The 16,594-nt window shown below is 31.5% G+C and overlaps 1 non-coding gene across 1 annotated transcript; it reads right to left on the bottom strand.

Moving 5' to 3' along the window:
- Window positions 1–14,930: 14,930 nt before the first annotated feature.
- LOC112746247 (small nucleolar RNA R71) lies at window positions 14,931–15,038 on the bottom strand. Its single transcript, XR_003174141.1, has one exon. It is a non-coding gene; the product is annotated as a small nucleolar RNA R71 (small nucleolar RNA).
- Window positions 15,039–16,594: the final 1,556 nt, after the last annotated feature.

Genomic DNA, 16,594 nt, shown 5'->3' with positions numbered 1-16,594 from the left:
TCATATAAAAATAATTATATTCTAATTAATAAAAATATTTGATATTTTTATTTATACTAGTTTGATAATATTTATATTAATAATTATGAATAATAAAAATATAATCAATTTAAATATAAGTGAATATAGAATTAAAATAATATTTAAAAAATTATTGTACAATTTTATTATATAATTATTAAGTAGCATATAAAATAATAAAAGATAATATAATTTGGTGGCAAGAAAAATATGTAATACAAAAATTTAAAGAGAATCCAAATTTAAATTATATCTTTATTAATTTTAAATTTTTTTCTCAAATGATTCAGTTAAATTGGATTTTATCGGTTTTAATTGATTCTCATTAATTCTAATCTTTAACGGTTTAACCGGTCTTAGATGATAAAATTTTTTCATACACGTTGTAGGAATTTTTTACTGGTAATTTTGACACATTGTAAGAATGTTTCAATAGTGTCATTATTTAAAGGGGGGATTAACTGATCAGATCATATAGTAGTTGGAAATTTTCCACACTTCAGTACCTGCCAAATACATTCAATTAATTTACTATAATTGGAAAATTTTGGCATTTATTAACATACTTGACCAATGTAATTTTAAACTAAAACAGTAATACATCCAATTAACTGCAAAATAATTAATGAGGTGATTGTGATTATATAGGTAGGCCACCATAATTACCCAGTTTAGTAGCCTCTCTTCCCTATATCTTTTTTTTGACTTCTAATGGATCCCATCAATTCTTCTAAGGAGAGATCCTACTGATACATGCACCGAATGAATCACAAATTATACACAATATTATTATTATTATTAATGTTATTATTGTTATTATTATTATTATTATTATTATTATTGTTTTTTTTAGTAGTTAGGATTATGGTATTGCTGATAAAAAAAATTAATATTGATTTATTTAGTGTAGTAATTTAATTTAGATATTATAATGAAATGTTATATTATTATTATTATTATTATTATTATTGTATAAATTAACAAAATAGTTATAATAAGCTTTTTTAATTTATCAAATATTAAACCAGTATTTTTCAAAAAAAAAGCTTTACTAGTTACAAAGTCTATTTTTTTTAATCATGCTTTAAAAATTATAATTTAAAATAATTTAATACAACAAAAATTCAAATAAAAAAAATTGAAAAATATGTATGATAGATGAACTATGAATAAATTTTGTATTATTAATTACATACTTCTATAAGTATACAGTGGTGGATTTAGAAATTTTATAAGAGGGGCCAAATTAAATACAAAATAAATTAAAATATAGTAAAATAAAAAAATCAACAAAATATAATTTATAGTATATAAGTTAACATTAATAATTATATTATATAGAAATTAATATTTAACTACATATTTTAGAATTTTTATATTTTTAAATTTATTCTGTGATATTTTATATAACTAAAATTATAAATTTATCATCTGAAATAAATTTTGAAGCATTCTCTTCTTTAACATATATAATCATATAATCTGCTAAAAATTTATCTTTTATCTTATTTTAAAGTCTTATTTTAATAATTTTTATTATTTAAAAAGTCTATTTAATTATTTTTATTGTCATAGAAAGAATCAAAATAAGAAATTTTTTTATAGTTGTTATTTTTTTACATTAATACAAACCTATATTTTTAATAACTTTTTAATTATTTATATATTTATACATTTTTATTTTTTTTAACCTATTTATTAATTACTACTAATATATTATAATACACATTATAATTTATACATATTAAGTTACTAATATGTAAATTTTTTTAGTGTATTAATATACTAAAATATATTTAATCTATAATATATATAAGTTACGAATTTGGCCATTTATGCAATATAATATATAATTGATGCAGTCAATGTAAATTTGTTAATGTATTCAAATGAATAAACTCTAAAAGTTGGAACTCTTTTAAGTAAATATTGAAAAAATCTTTTTGCTATAAATATTATAAAGAATATGCCTTTTAACGGAAAAATTTAAGAAACTATTTTTATTTGAGTCATTTTAGAATATGTATGTAATATATTTTATAATCTACAGATTATATCAATCCTTCATTTTCTTATCTTAAACCTATTTTTCCTTGAGGACATATATACATATATATTTTTTTGGGGTAAACAATTATTGAATTGGTTTCTAACAAATTTTACATCGGCTACTTAAATCTCAATAAATTTTAATTATTTTAAAAATTATTGATAATTATTTTCGTTAGACGAATTGATTCCTTTGTTAAATTTAATAAAATTTTTAATATGTATATTGAACCAATAAATTTTATCATAAGATAAATTGATCAATTCAATCTTGAATATTTTCAAAATAATAAAAAATTTGTTAAATATTAAAATGTTCGATTTAAAATTCTTCAAAAATTAATTTGAGTATTTTTTTATATTTACCACTAAATAGAGTAGATACATATATTTATATTTTTCAAAAAAAATGATAAAAATATAAAAGTAAAAAAAAAACTTGAAAAGTAGAAATTAATAAAATAAAATATTAATTAATATTAAATGTATTGCTTTGATCGTACATAAATCTCATTCTCTCAATTTAAAAGCGATTAGCTTATTAATTTTTTTCTAGTTATCAACTTCTTTCCCTTTAAAAATAACCTATCCATTAATCCATATGAAGAGTATCTAGTATCTACTATCTACCGTTAAATTCTAACTCTGTTTAATATATTTGACCCTTTTAAGATTCTTTTATCCACGCACTCTTTAACTTTTTATATTAACATGCACTCTCACGCTCTTTCTCCAGAATTCCCACTCAATAAGAAGAATGCGTGTAAATCACTAACTGTGAACAACAGCTCAATAACACAGCCTCTCGTGAATATCAAATCTCTCATGTTAAAAAAATAAGTCAAAAATTGAGTAAAAGTTTTTTTCTCTAAATTTGTGAAAAATATTTTTAAGTTTTATTTTATTTTAATTTTTTTAAATTTTTTTATTTACATCAAATGTATCTTTATAGTTAATTTTTTAAAAATTTTAGGACTTGTGTATTAATAATACTTGACAATTAGAAGTCATTTCACTTCTGTTAAAAGTTGTCTTTGTAAAATTATTGATAAATTAATTTTAAATTTATGAAAAAACTAATTATTAGGGATACATTTGATGCAAATTAAAATAAAATAAAATTTGGAGGTATTTTTAAAATTTTTAATAAAATTCAGGGACAAAAAATATACTTTGCTCATGAGAATAGTAATCAATTCGGATTGGTCGAGTGGTTGACTCACCTGCTCCTAAACAAGTGTCGAGAGGTTCAAATATCGCCTTGTGTATATATCAATTTGTTGGCTAAAACAAATTTTTAAATAGAGTTTCGATTTACGACAGATTAGTTTTTTCTTACCAAACTAAATAATATATTGAGAAATTAAACAAAGAAACGAGAATAATATGTCATAGGAACTTAGACCGCTTACGCGCTGGTAAACGAAAACCATCTCGACCGAATCAGAGTAAACAACAATGTCGAATCAGGCCGCCCTTTGCCTTGAAAGAATTCACAGGCAACCACCTGCTTTCCCAAAATCAATGAGGGGAGATCTGCTGCTTACTGCTCACGGAAACATCTGACCTATACTATAGTCAAGTCGTCCGCGTATCTTTCTGATCTCTCTGCCTTCTATTTATTAGATTATTGGCTTTGACCAATTCAAGGTGAAAAAAAGGGGTTGGCTAGCTCTAAAAATATAAATTTCTTTGGAAAAAAAATGAATAATTACTAATTTAAATAAAGAGTTAATAGTCAAAATCGTCCCTTAAAAATACTCCGATCTTTATTTTGGTCCTCGAAAGACAAAATTAATCGAAATCGTCCCCGAAAGATACACGACTTGGTCACGTTAGCCCTTCTGCCAGTTGGATGATGACGTGGTGGGTTAATGCCACGTGTCACAAGATGATTGGTTGACGTGTTAGATCAGTGACACGTGGTGTATAAAAAAGTTATTTATAATCAAAATAGTGCTTGAAAGTTCAGACATAAGTCATTTTCATCCCTAAAATTTTAAAAATTAATCAAATTAGTCCTTATATAATTTTTTTATTTTTTCTTGATAATATTAAATTTGAAATATTTTTTGATACTACTAATTTTAATAAAAATGTAATTGACAAACAAAAAATTAGTAATAGTATCTTTTCTTCTTAAAAATTTTTCAATAAAATTATCTCTCTCCTTTAATTCTTCTTAAAATCTCTCTTATTCTTTTATATTCTAAAACATTTTTCTTACATTATTACATTTTCCTGGAATATATATATATATATATATATATATATATATATATATATATATACTCAAAATTAAAATGTATGTATTTGTTAACCTAAACAAAGTTATATGCTCAAAATCAAAATTTATGTATGTTAACCTAAACAAAGTTATACTACTATTTTTTTCTACTACATCTTTTTTTTTATATTACGGTATTACTTACATATAGGATGTAATGGTAGTGATATTAAAAGTCAAAATTCAAGAAGATTCACAAATTTTGCTTCAATTTTAAACTTTACAAAATATTAAAAATTTGTTGCTTAATTATTATTATTATTATTATTATTATTATTATTATTATTATTATTATTATTATTATTATTATTATTATTATATATGCTAAAGGAATTGCTTCTTAAGCGTACTACATGCAAAGATTATAACTTTTTTTTGTGTGTTTCATATATTTGAGATAGATTATATAATTTTTCTTTTAATATCACTACCATTACATCCTATATGTAAGTAATACCGTACAACAACAACAACAACAAAGCCTTGTCCCACTAAGTGGGGTCGGCTACATGAATCAAACGACGTCATTGTGCTCTGTCATGTATCATATCTACAGAGAGACCGTTTACATGTAGATCTCGTTTGACCACCTCATGGATGGTCTTTTTAAGTCTTCCTCTGCCTTTCGCCCCTTATCCATCTTCCATCTCATCCACCCTCCTGACTGGATGTTCTATCGGTCTTCTTCTCACATGTCCAAACCACCTGAGACGCGATTCAACCATCTTTTCCACAATGGGTGCTACTCCAACTCTCTCCCTTATATCTTCGTTCCTTATTTTATCCAATCGCGTATGACCACTCATCCATCTCAACATCTTTATCTCTGCCACACTCAGCTTATGTCCGTGCTCCCCTTTAGCCGCCCAACACTCCGTACCATAAAGCATAGCCGGTCTTATAGCGGTGCAATAGAATTTACCTTTAAGTTTTAAAGGCACTTTTTTGTCGCATATAAAACCAGATGCACTCCGCCATTTGACCAACCTGCTTGGATCCTATGATTCACATCCTGTTCAATCTCTCCATTATCCTGTATGATACACACAAGATACTTAAAACTTTTAACTTTTCGTAGGATGTTTTCTTTAATCTTCACCTCTATATTAGGGTTTTTCCTTCTCATATGTAAGTAATACTGTAATGAAAAAAAATATGTGGTAGAAAAAAATATTGGTATACCTTTGTTTAGGTTAACATACATAAATTTTGATTTTGAGCATATAACTTTGTTTAGGTTAGCAAATACATACATTTTAATTTTGAGTATATATATATATATATATATATATATATATATATATATATATATATATATATATATATATATATTCAAACAAAATGTAATAATGTAAGAAAAATGTTTTAGAATAGAAAAGAATAAGAGAGATTTTGAGAAGAATTAAAGGAGAGAGATAATTTTATTGAAAAAATTTTTAAGAAGAAAAGATACAATTACTAATTTTTTGTTTGTCAATTACATTTCTATTAAAATTAGTAGTATCAAAAAATATTTCAAATTTAATATTATAAAAAAAATTAAAAAAAATTATATAAGAACTAATTTGATTAATTTTTAAAATTTTAGGGATGAAAATGACTTACGTCTGAACTTTCAAGAACTATTTTGATTATAAATAACTTTTTTACATGTCAAGTGACACGTGGCGTGCCAGGTGTCACTGAACTCACACGTCAACCAATCATCTTGTGACACGTGGTATTAACCCACCACGTCATCATGCCACGTGGCACTTAACGTGACACGTCATCATCCAACTGACGGAAGGATTAACGTGACCAAGTCATGTATCTTTCGAAGACAATTTTTATTAATTTTATCTTTCGAAGACCAAAATGAAAATCGGGTATCTTTCAACGACGATTTTGACTATTAACTCTTTAAATAAAATTTCTAATTACACAACTCAATTAGTTAACATAATAAGTATTTGAATAATTAATCCTTTTTCTTCTTGTTATTCGAAATGTATGCACAGAGGGAAGGAAGATTAAGCAAGTAATTGATTTGTATGTTTATGGAAAACTTTTAACTTTTTTTTTCTAATTATGCTTGATCTTCCCTAGATTTGATTTATGGCTCCAATGTGATTTGACTTTTTCCTCTTTTTTCTTCGATGATGGATTGAGAAGTGAACTCCATTTTTCATCTTAAGCTTTACCGGAAGTGTGTAACATTGCAGCTGATGGAGTTTGTGTTTGAGGCTTGTGGGTTTGGTCTTTGTTAAGAACTCTTTGTACATATTGTTCTTGTTATTCGGCTTGCTGATTTTTTGGCCTTGTGGTTCCATTGTTTGGGCTGCACCAATGACTTTTGGGCCTGCACAACTATACAACAATCAAACACAAATTGGGCTTTTAACCCAACCAAACTCATATTTGTCATCATTAATAAATTAAATTGTTTTTTAACTAAGTTGGGTTAGTCTATTAGTTAGCTCACTAGTTCGCTTAAGTAAATGTCGGGAGTTTGAATCCCGCCTTGTGTATACAACAACCCATTGGCCAGCGATAAATCGTTAAATAGAACTGAGTACCGCAACAAATTAATTCTTAACTTGTAGGATTAAAGATACCGTGGAAAAAAATTATTTTTCAAACTCAACATTTTTAATTGTGAAGTTTGTCCTAACATGATCTGCTTTCATTTCTAGTGGTAATTGTCCTTAAAAATTTAACTCAAAATTTTTTTCTAATATAAAAACTTAATTATAAATTTAATTGAAATTTTGATAAAATTATAATGACTTATAAAATAATTATCTTGCTTTAATTAAATAAATTTGAGTAAATTGTCACAGAAGGAAGTCGATTTTGTTGTCAAAGTTCTTTAATTATAAATAGTTGAAATAAATTTTAGTAATATTCAATTCTAATTTCAGTTCCATTTTAACAATTCTTGCCACCGGCTAGACTTTAAAACAGTAACAATAGATCTTAACCTTTCAGAAATTGCTTTTCAGCCTTAAATTGAAGCTAATATAATTTTTTACCATTTCTTTTTTTCTATTTTTCTTCTACACAATGTAAGCGTTGTAGCTTTTAATTTTTTGTTGATTTTTATTTTAGCCAATACACGCTTCAAATGTTATGTATACTACAAGATCATTTCAGTTGTCCAATATATCAATCACTAATATTAATCCCAAACAACCCTTTTTAATTTAGTGCATGGATGTTTTATATTCTATGAAGGTACATAAATAGGATTAGTGAGGGCTTCCATAAATAGGACTAACACAAATCATGCAGGATGTTACAAAAAAAAAAAAAAAAAAAAAAAAAAGAAAAAAAAGAAAAAAATTTGGATGTATATTTTCTTGAAATAATTTAAATTCATTTATTCACCGTTAAATTAAAGCTATGCATAGATTGACATAAGTTCAATCAATGTAAACCACTTATTTGTCTATTATTTGAGCTTTTCTTTTTTTTTTTTTTTAAATAATAAGTGATGATTTATCTTTTATAATTATTTATATGAATTTTTTAAAAGTGTAGATTATATTAATTATGACCATTACTAATGTTTATTTCCTTCAAGAAGAAGTGCCATAGTAGTAATGTACAATAATAGAAATTGTCAAGTGCCATTAAAACATTTATTATCTATTACTAATTTTACAACTAAAATATGCCATATATCACTTTTTTATTGTAATTAAAATTAAATTTTTTTCTCTAAAATTAAAGAATTGTTCCCTCCTTCTTACTAATTTTACAACCAACCCCAAAATATACCACATGTCATTCCCTCATTGCATTTGAAATCAAATCATTCCTTCCAAAATTTAAGAGTTCTCCCTTCCTTCCTCTTTCATTCCCTCCAACTTCTGCGAGAATGTGGTATGTGATTTCTTTATGTGGGCAGACGGTGAAGAAGAACTAAATTTAGTGGGCAAAACACAACCTACAAGCAGTGATGATAGTTGGAAGATGAATTTAGCATGGAGAATTACTTCAATGGAAGTTGAATTAGGTGTTTGAAAATATGGATTAGTATTTTAAGTTTGGTTATTTGTTTAGTTGTGTTTCTGACTGTCATGTATGGTGTAAGTATGATTAAATTTTGATTAAAAGTGTGCACCTGAAGGTGTGTACTCTGAAGGTGAATGAAAGCATTGTATTCAAATTTTCATGAAAAAGAAGCATGGTGTTAGCTCCTCTGGTACATATGTCATGTTGCAATAGTAAAGAAGGAAAGCTAAATATTAAACATATTGGTATCATTCATAAACCTGAAATAAAGTGTCTATATTTAGTGAATATCCAAAAGCATTACTTGCCAACAACTGAACAAATATCCAGAAAGTCATGAACAAAATACATCCAGAAATTCTTTAACAAAATAGCCAAGTATTTGGACACACATAACCATGTTCCAGTGACACAAGATAAACATAATTAAGAAAACAACTACCCTAACTATAATAGTCTATCACAACTAAATATAATTCATTTCTTCTTAGGAGTTTTGAATGCTGGCTTCACTCCTGGTGTTGGGACAAATTTCATGAATTCAGCCATCCTTAAAGATGTTCCAGCACTTGCTCCTTGCAATGGGTCAACACTTGATGATCCTGGGGCTGGAGATGCTTTCCTCTTAGGTTGTAATTTGTCGGGCATCGTTACAGGAGTTACCTATGGTTGCATGAGCAGAATACAAGTCCCTGTCAATCAAAGTAAAAATTAAATTAAACAGATATTTAAAATAAACGTTAAAAACACAAATAATAGGACATATTGGATTTCTACTTGTTCCTGATCTCCATTATCTGGTTGTGAAAAAGGTGTCTGTGATAGCACAATCTCCGAAGGAGCATTTATTGAGGCTGCAGAAGTGGCAACATTAGTTGCTGCAGAAGTGGCAACATTAGTTGCTGCATTAGAACCCTTTTCTTTCTCCTTAGCTATTACAGCAGCAAGGGCAGCTGCAATGTCATTAGCTTTTCTGTGGGAGCAGCTTCTCTTCGTGTGACCTTTTGTCCCACAGTAAGCACAAGAAAACTCCTTGTACTTTCTAGGTAGTTTTGTTGCATCTGTCTTACTCTTCTTACTTCCTGAAGGCTCTTCATATGCATCCTTTTGTCGTTTCTGCTTCAAAGGACCTGGCTTCCTCTGAATCTTGGGAGCCTGGGGCCTACTATACTGAAACTTCTCCCACATTACTTGTCCATGGATGGGATTTAAGGAATGCTTATATATTTCTCTATATGAGTCCATTATCAACCACTTGTGACAATAGTCTTCAGGATTCCCATCGAGTCTAGCTATTGCAGCACATGTGTGGACACATGACATGCCTGAAATCCAGATTATATTCAATCAGAGAGGAGGTTCAGCCACAAACAGTTTATATTCATTCAGATCAGAATTTGTTCAAAACTAAATTGTATGCCTAACATATTTTATTTCAATCAACGTTACATTTTCTACAAAAGTTGCCAATGAGACCTCATATGTACTTCTGAAACATTTTATAACTACTACCAAGTAAGAAAAAAAAAACAATCTTATACCTGTGATCTGCCAAAATCTGCATGTGCATATATGCTTTTCCAAGTCAACAGCCATGTTTGTTGGAAACTCATGAATCTCAAATCTATGATAGCCATCATCATCATATCACACTGGACGCCATTTTTGTGACTCCTTCTTTATCTTCTCTAGTCTGCTCCTCTGAATAGGAGGTAACCTACCAATGTGGTGTTGCAGCTTCACTTTATTTTTTGTAATTATTCTCATCACGAACATGCGTATTTCCTCTAGTAGAGTGAGTATAGGCTTTGCCCTATACTCCTTTATCCTTGCATTGAAGACCTCGCACGCATTATTACAAATGTTATCCAGCTTCGGATCATGGCTAAAGTATGCCTTCGTCCAACTTTCCTTTGGCCATTTGTTCAAGTAGGCCCAGGCATTCTCATTCTTTCTCTTTACTTTCTCCATCTTCTGTTCAAAGCCATGCCTATTTGTTTCTCTTGCACATTCCCATAACATGGTTCTTAACTCTTGATCTTTCCATTGCTTGTTAAAGTTCTTCCACAGGTGCCACACACAAAACCTATGGTGCACTCCAGGCATCAATTCACGGACTGCTGGACTTAACCCCTGCCATCATATGCAGCACAGTTAGCAATTACTGTTATCGAGCCCCAATTAAGTCCCCCAAATAAACAGTTATGACTCTATCTGAACCTTTAAATTTAAATTATGTCCCAACAGAGTCCTCGAAAGTAGCAGTTAAATTTTTTAAAGCTTAAATGTTACCTTTTGCATGTCGAACATGAAGCACCAGTTGTTAAAAGCTACATCACCTAGATCATCTAACAGAAGCTCCAGAAACTATCGCCAATTTTTCTTGTTCTCAACCTCTACAATGGCCCTAGCGATGACATATATATGGTTGTTGGTGTCTTTTCCTACTGCGGCTAGTATTTGTCCTCCAAAGTGTGTCTTCAAAAAGGCTCCATCTAGCCCAATTAGAGGCCGACACCCAGCCTTGAATCCTTTCTTGCATTCATCGAGGCATATGTACATTTTTTCGAAAGTTGGTTCTCCTTCAGGTTGTGTCTTCACTCCTATTTTAACAGTTGATCCAGGGTTACTTTTCAATAGTGTTGATGAGCGGATAATTTATACACTTTTTGGCATTGTTTTTAGGTAGTTTTTAGTATGTTTTAGTTACTTTTTATTATGTTTTTATTAGTTTATATGCAAAAATCATATTTCTGGACATTACTATGAGTTTGTGTGTTTTTCTGTAATTTCAGGTATTTTCTGGCTGAAATTGAGGTATCTGAGCAAAAGACTGATTCAGAGGCTGAGAAAGGACTGTAGATGCTGTTGGATTCTGACCTCCCTGCACTCTAAGTGGATTTTCTGGAGTTACAGAAGCCTAATTGGTGCGCTCTCAATTGCGTTGGAAAGTAGACATTCTGGGCTTTCCAGAAATATATAATAGTCCATACTTGGCCCGAGATTTGATGGCCCAAACCGGCGTCCAAACGCCATCCTAAGACCCTTTTCTGGCGTAAAAACGCTAGAACTGGCACCAAAGCTGGAGTTAAACACTCAAACTGGCATCCAAGCTGGCGTTTAACTCCAAGAAGGGCCTATGCACGTGAAAGCTTCAAGGCTCAGCCCAAACACTCACCAAGTGGGCCCCGGAAGTGAATTTCTGCACTTAGACTTATTTTCTGTAAACCTAGGTTACTAGTTTAGTATAAATAGAACTTTTTACTATTGTAAAAGGAGCTTTTTTTAGTCTTTGAACCCTTTTTTGAATTATTATGCTGTTAGGGAGGCTGGCCATTCGGCCATGCCTAGACCTCTTTCTTATGTATTTTCCAACGGTGGAGTTTCTACACCTCACAGATTAAGGTGAGGAGCTCTGCTGTTCCTCGAGTATTAATGCAATTACTACTGTTTTTCTATTCAATTCACGCCTACTTCTTCTCCAAGATATACTCTTGTACTTAATTCAAATAAGTCAGAATGAAGAGGTGACCCGTGACAATCACCCAATCTTCATTACTCACCTAGCCAAGATCCGCGTGCCTGACAACCACAAAGCGGTCTACATGATGTTCAATGTAGTCATTGGATACCAGCTGAAGTATAATCTCTTGGATCTCTAACCCATGGGTTCGCATCGTCTCTCCTGACAACAGAGCATCTGAATTTATGATTAGGATCCCCGTGGTATAAGCTAGAACCAATAGGCAGCATTCCTGAGATCCGAAAAGTCTAAACCTTGTCTGTGGTATTCCAAGTAGGATCTGGGAAGGGATGACTGTGAAGAGCTTCAAACTTGCAAATGTTGGGCGCAGTGACAGTGCGCAAAAGGATAAGGGTCCTATTCTGACACTAGCGAGAACTGACAGATGATTAGTCCTGTGGTAGCTGTGCCTGGTATTTTTCATCCGAGACGAGAAATCCGACAGTTGATTAGCCGTACAGAAATGGTAGCCGGACCATTTTCACTGAGAGGATCCTACAGCTTGCCATGGAAGGGAGTACGCATGATTGGATAAAGACAATAGGAAAGAAAGATTCAGAGGGAATAAAGCATCTCCAAATGGTTATCTGAAACTCCTACCAAGGAATTACATAAGTAACTTTATTTTATTTTATGTTTTATTTATCTTTTAATTATTAAAACTCATAACCATTTGAATCCGCCTGACTAAGATTTACAAGATGACCATAGCTTGCTTCAAGCCAACAATCTCCATGTGATCGACCCATACTCACGTAAGGTATTACTTGGACGACCCAGTGCACTTGCTTGTTAGTTGCATGGAGTTGTGAAAAAGTGCGAATCACGATTCCGTGCACTAAGTTTTTGGCGCCGTTGCCGGGGATTGTTCGAGTTTGAACAACTGACGGTTCATCTTGTTGCTTAGATTAGGTAATTTTCTCTTTGTTTTATTTTCAAAATTTTTTCAAAGATCTTTCAAGAAAATTTTTAGTTTTCGAAAAAAAAATTATAAAATTTTTAAGAATGAATTCGAGAGTTTCAAGATGATATGTTGAAGCCTGGCTGGCTATTAAGCCATGTCTAATTCTTTTGGACCGAGGCTTCCACCTATCATTGTAGGAGGATGTTGATTCCCATCAATTTGGCTGTTGTATGTCTTCCTCATGCTGAAGCTTGGCTGGCTATCAAGCCATGTCTAAACTTTTGGACTAAAGCTTTTACTTAAAGCTTGGCTGGCTATTAAGCCATGCCTACTTTTTTGGACCAGAGCTTTAGACTAACATTGCATGATTCCTGGAATTCTTATTAAAAATTTTGAATTTCTTTATTTTCTTTTTCGAAAATATTTTCGAAAAATACAAAAAAAAATCAATAAAATCATAAAACCAAAAAAAATATACTTTATGTTTCTTGTTTGATTTTAGTGCCAAATTCTAAGTTTGGTGTCTTGTGTGTCTTTATTTTCCTAAAAATTTTTCAAAATGTTCTTGGTGTTCATCTTGACATTCAAGGTGTTCTTGCATGTTTTCTTTGTTTTGATCCAAATTACAAAGAAAAAAGAGCTCACTGGCGTTAAAATGCCAGTAAGAGGCACTTTGGACGTTTAAACGCCAGAATGGGTATCATTCTAGGCGTTTAAACGCTAGTAAAGATATCATTATGGGCGTTAAACGCCAGAACTGGCAGCATTCTGGGCGTTTAGAAAAACGCCCAGTAAAAAAGGATTCTTGGCGTTTAAATGCCAGTCAGGGTATCTAGCTGGGCGTTTAAACGCCCAAAATGGCCACCAAGAGGGGTTAAACGCCAGAATGAATACCATTCTGGGCGTTTAACGCCAGGACTACACAAGAAAGGTAATTTTGTTTCAAATTCAATTTTTTTCACAAATTTTCAAAATCTTATCTTTTTCATATCTTCTTCTATCAATCATATCTTTTTCAAAATCAAATCTTTTTCAATTCTCCTTTAATGTTTTCGAAAATCATTGCTAACAATTAATGATTTGATTCAAAAATTTCAAGTTTGTTACTTTCTTGTTAAGAAAGGTTCAATATTTGAATTTTAGAATCATATCTTTTAATTTCTTGTTAGTTAAGTCATCAATTTTAAAATTCAAATCTTTTTAATTTCCTCTTCAAATCTTTTTCAAAATAAATTTTCAATCATATCTTTTCAAAATCATATCTTTTCAAAATCATATCTTTTCAAAAAAAAATTTTTATTTCAAAATCTTTTTCTAAAAATCATATCTTTTCAAAAATTTAATTTCAAAATCTTTTTCTAACTTCATATCTTTTCAAAAATTATTTTCGAATCTTTTTCAGAACCACTTAACTACTTTTCCACTTCTAATTTTCGAAAATTACTAACCAATTTTTCAAAACAATTTTCGAATTCTCTCTCTCTCTTCTCTCTGTGTTCGAATTTTTCTCTTTCTACCTCATTCCTCTATTCTTCTTTTCTTCTGACACATTAAGGAATCTCTATACTGTGACATAGAGGATTCCATTACTCCCTTTTGTTCTCTTCTTTTTCATATGAGCAGGAGCAAGGACAAAGACATCCTTGTTGAAAGCTGATCCTGAACCTGAAAGGACTCTGAAGAAGAAGCTAAGAGAAGCTAAAGCACAACAATCCAGAGAAAACCTTACAGAGAATCTCGAGAAAGAAGTGGACATGGCCGAACCCAACAACAATGCAAGGAAGATACTTGGTGATTATACTACACCAACTTCCAACTTCCATGGAAGAAGCATCTCAATTCCTGCCATTGGAGCAAAAATTTTGAGCTTAAGCCTCAATTAGTCTCTCTAATGCAACAGAGTTGCAAGTTTCATGGACTTCCATCAGAAGATCCTTATCAGTTCTTAACTGAATTCTTACAGATCTGTGATACTGTTAAGACCAATGGGGTTGATCCCGAGGTCTACAAGATTATACTTTTCCCTTTTGCTGTAAGAGACAGAGCTAGGACATGGTTTGATGCACAACCTAAAGGAAAGCCTGAACTCTTGGGACAAGCTGGTCAATGCCTTCTTGACCAAATTCTTTCCACCTTAAAAGATGAGCAAGCTTAGAGTGGAAGTCCAAACTTTCAGACAGAAGGAAGGCGAATCCCTCTATGAAGCTTGGAAAAGATACAAGCAATTAACCAAAAGGTGTCCTTCTGACATGCTTCCGGAATGGAGCATCATATGCATATTCTATGATGGTCTGTCCGAATTATCCAAGATGTCATTGGATCACTCTGCTGGTGGATCTCTTCATCTAAAAATAGCTGAAGAAGCTCATGAACTCATTGAGATGGTTGCAAATAACCAATTCATGTACACTTTTGAACAAAATTCTGTGAATAATGGGATAACTCAGAAGAAAGGAGTTCTTGAAATTGACACTTTGAACGCCATTTTGGCGTAGAACAAAATATTGACTCAGCAAGTCAATATGATTTCTCAAAATCTGACTGGATTGCAAGCTGCATCCGGCAGTGCTAAAGAAGCCTCCTCTGAAGGAGAAGCTTATGACCCGGAGAATCCTGCAATGGAAGAGGTGAATTACATGGGAGAAGCCTATGGAAACACCTATAATCCTTCATGGAGAAATCATCCAAATTTTTCATGGAAGGATCAACAGAAGCCTCAACAAGGCTTCAATAATAATAATGGTGGAAGAAATAGGTTTGGCAATAACAAACCTTTTCCATCATCTTCTCAGCAACAGACAGAGAATTCTGAGTAGAAATCCTCTAACTTAGCAAACATAGTCTCTGATCTATCTAAAGCCACCCTCAGTTTCATGAATGAAACAAGGTCCTCCATTAGAAATTTGGAGGCACAAGTGGGTCTGCTGAGTAAAAGAGTCACTGAAACTCCTCCTAGTACTCTCCCAAGCAATACAGAAGAGAATCCAAAAAGAGAGTGCAATGCCATAACCATACCTGGCGTGGCCGAACCTGGAAAAGAAGAAGAGGCAGTGGTTCCCAATGAGGAAGACCTCAATGGACGTCTACTGACCACTAAGGAGTTCCCTAATGAGGAACCAAAGGAATCTGAGGCTCATACAGAGACCATAGAGATTCCACTGAACCTCCTATTACCATTCATGAACTCTGATGAATATTCTTCTTCTGAAAAAGATAAAGTCATTGCTGAAGAGCAAGTTGCTCAGTATTTAGGAGCAATCATGAAGCTGAATACCAAGTTATTTGGTAATGAGACTTGGGAGGATGAACCTCCATTGCTCATTAATGAACTAAACGCCTTGGTTCAGCTGAAGATACCTCAAAAGAAACCGGATCCCAAAAAGTTCTTAATACCTTGCACCATTGGCACCATGACCTTTGAAAAGGCTCTGTGTGACCTGGGGTCAGGCATCAACCTCATGCCACTCTCTGTAATGGAGAAACTAGACATCTTTGAGGTACAAGCTGCAAGAATCTCACTGGAGATGGCAGACAGATCAATGAAAAATGCTTATGGACTTGTAGAAGATGTCTTAGTGAAGGTTGAAGGCCTTTACATCCCTGCTGACTTTATAATCCTAGACACTGGGAAGGATGAGGATGAATCCATCATCCTTGGAAGACCCTTCCTAGCCACATCAAAGGTTGTGATTGATGTGGACAGAGGAGAGTTAGTCCTTCAATTAAATGAGGACTACCTTGTGTTTAAAACTCAAGGATCTTCCTCTGTAAACATGGAGAAGAAGCATGAAAAGCTTCATCAAATTTTCTC

Source organism: Arachis hypogaea, chromosome 14, assembly GCF_003086295.3.
Source record: "Arachis hypogaea cultivar Tifrunner chromosome 14, arahy.Tifrunner.gnm2.J5K5, whole genome shotgun sequence".
Lineage (NCBI taxonomy): Eukaryota > Viridiplantae > Streptophyta > Magnoliopsida > Fabales > Fabaceae > Arachis > Arachis hypogaea.
Note: the sequence above shows the minus strand (reverse complement) of the source record. Positions and strands in the feature narration are given on the sequence as shown.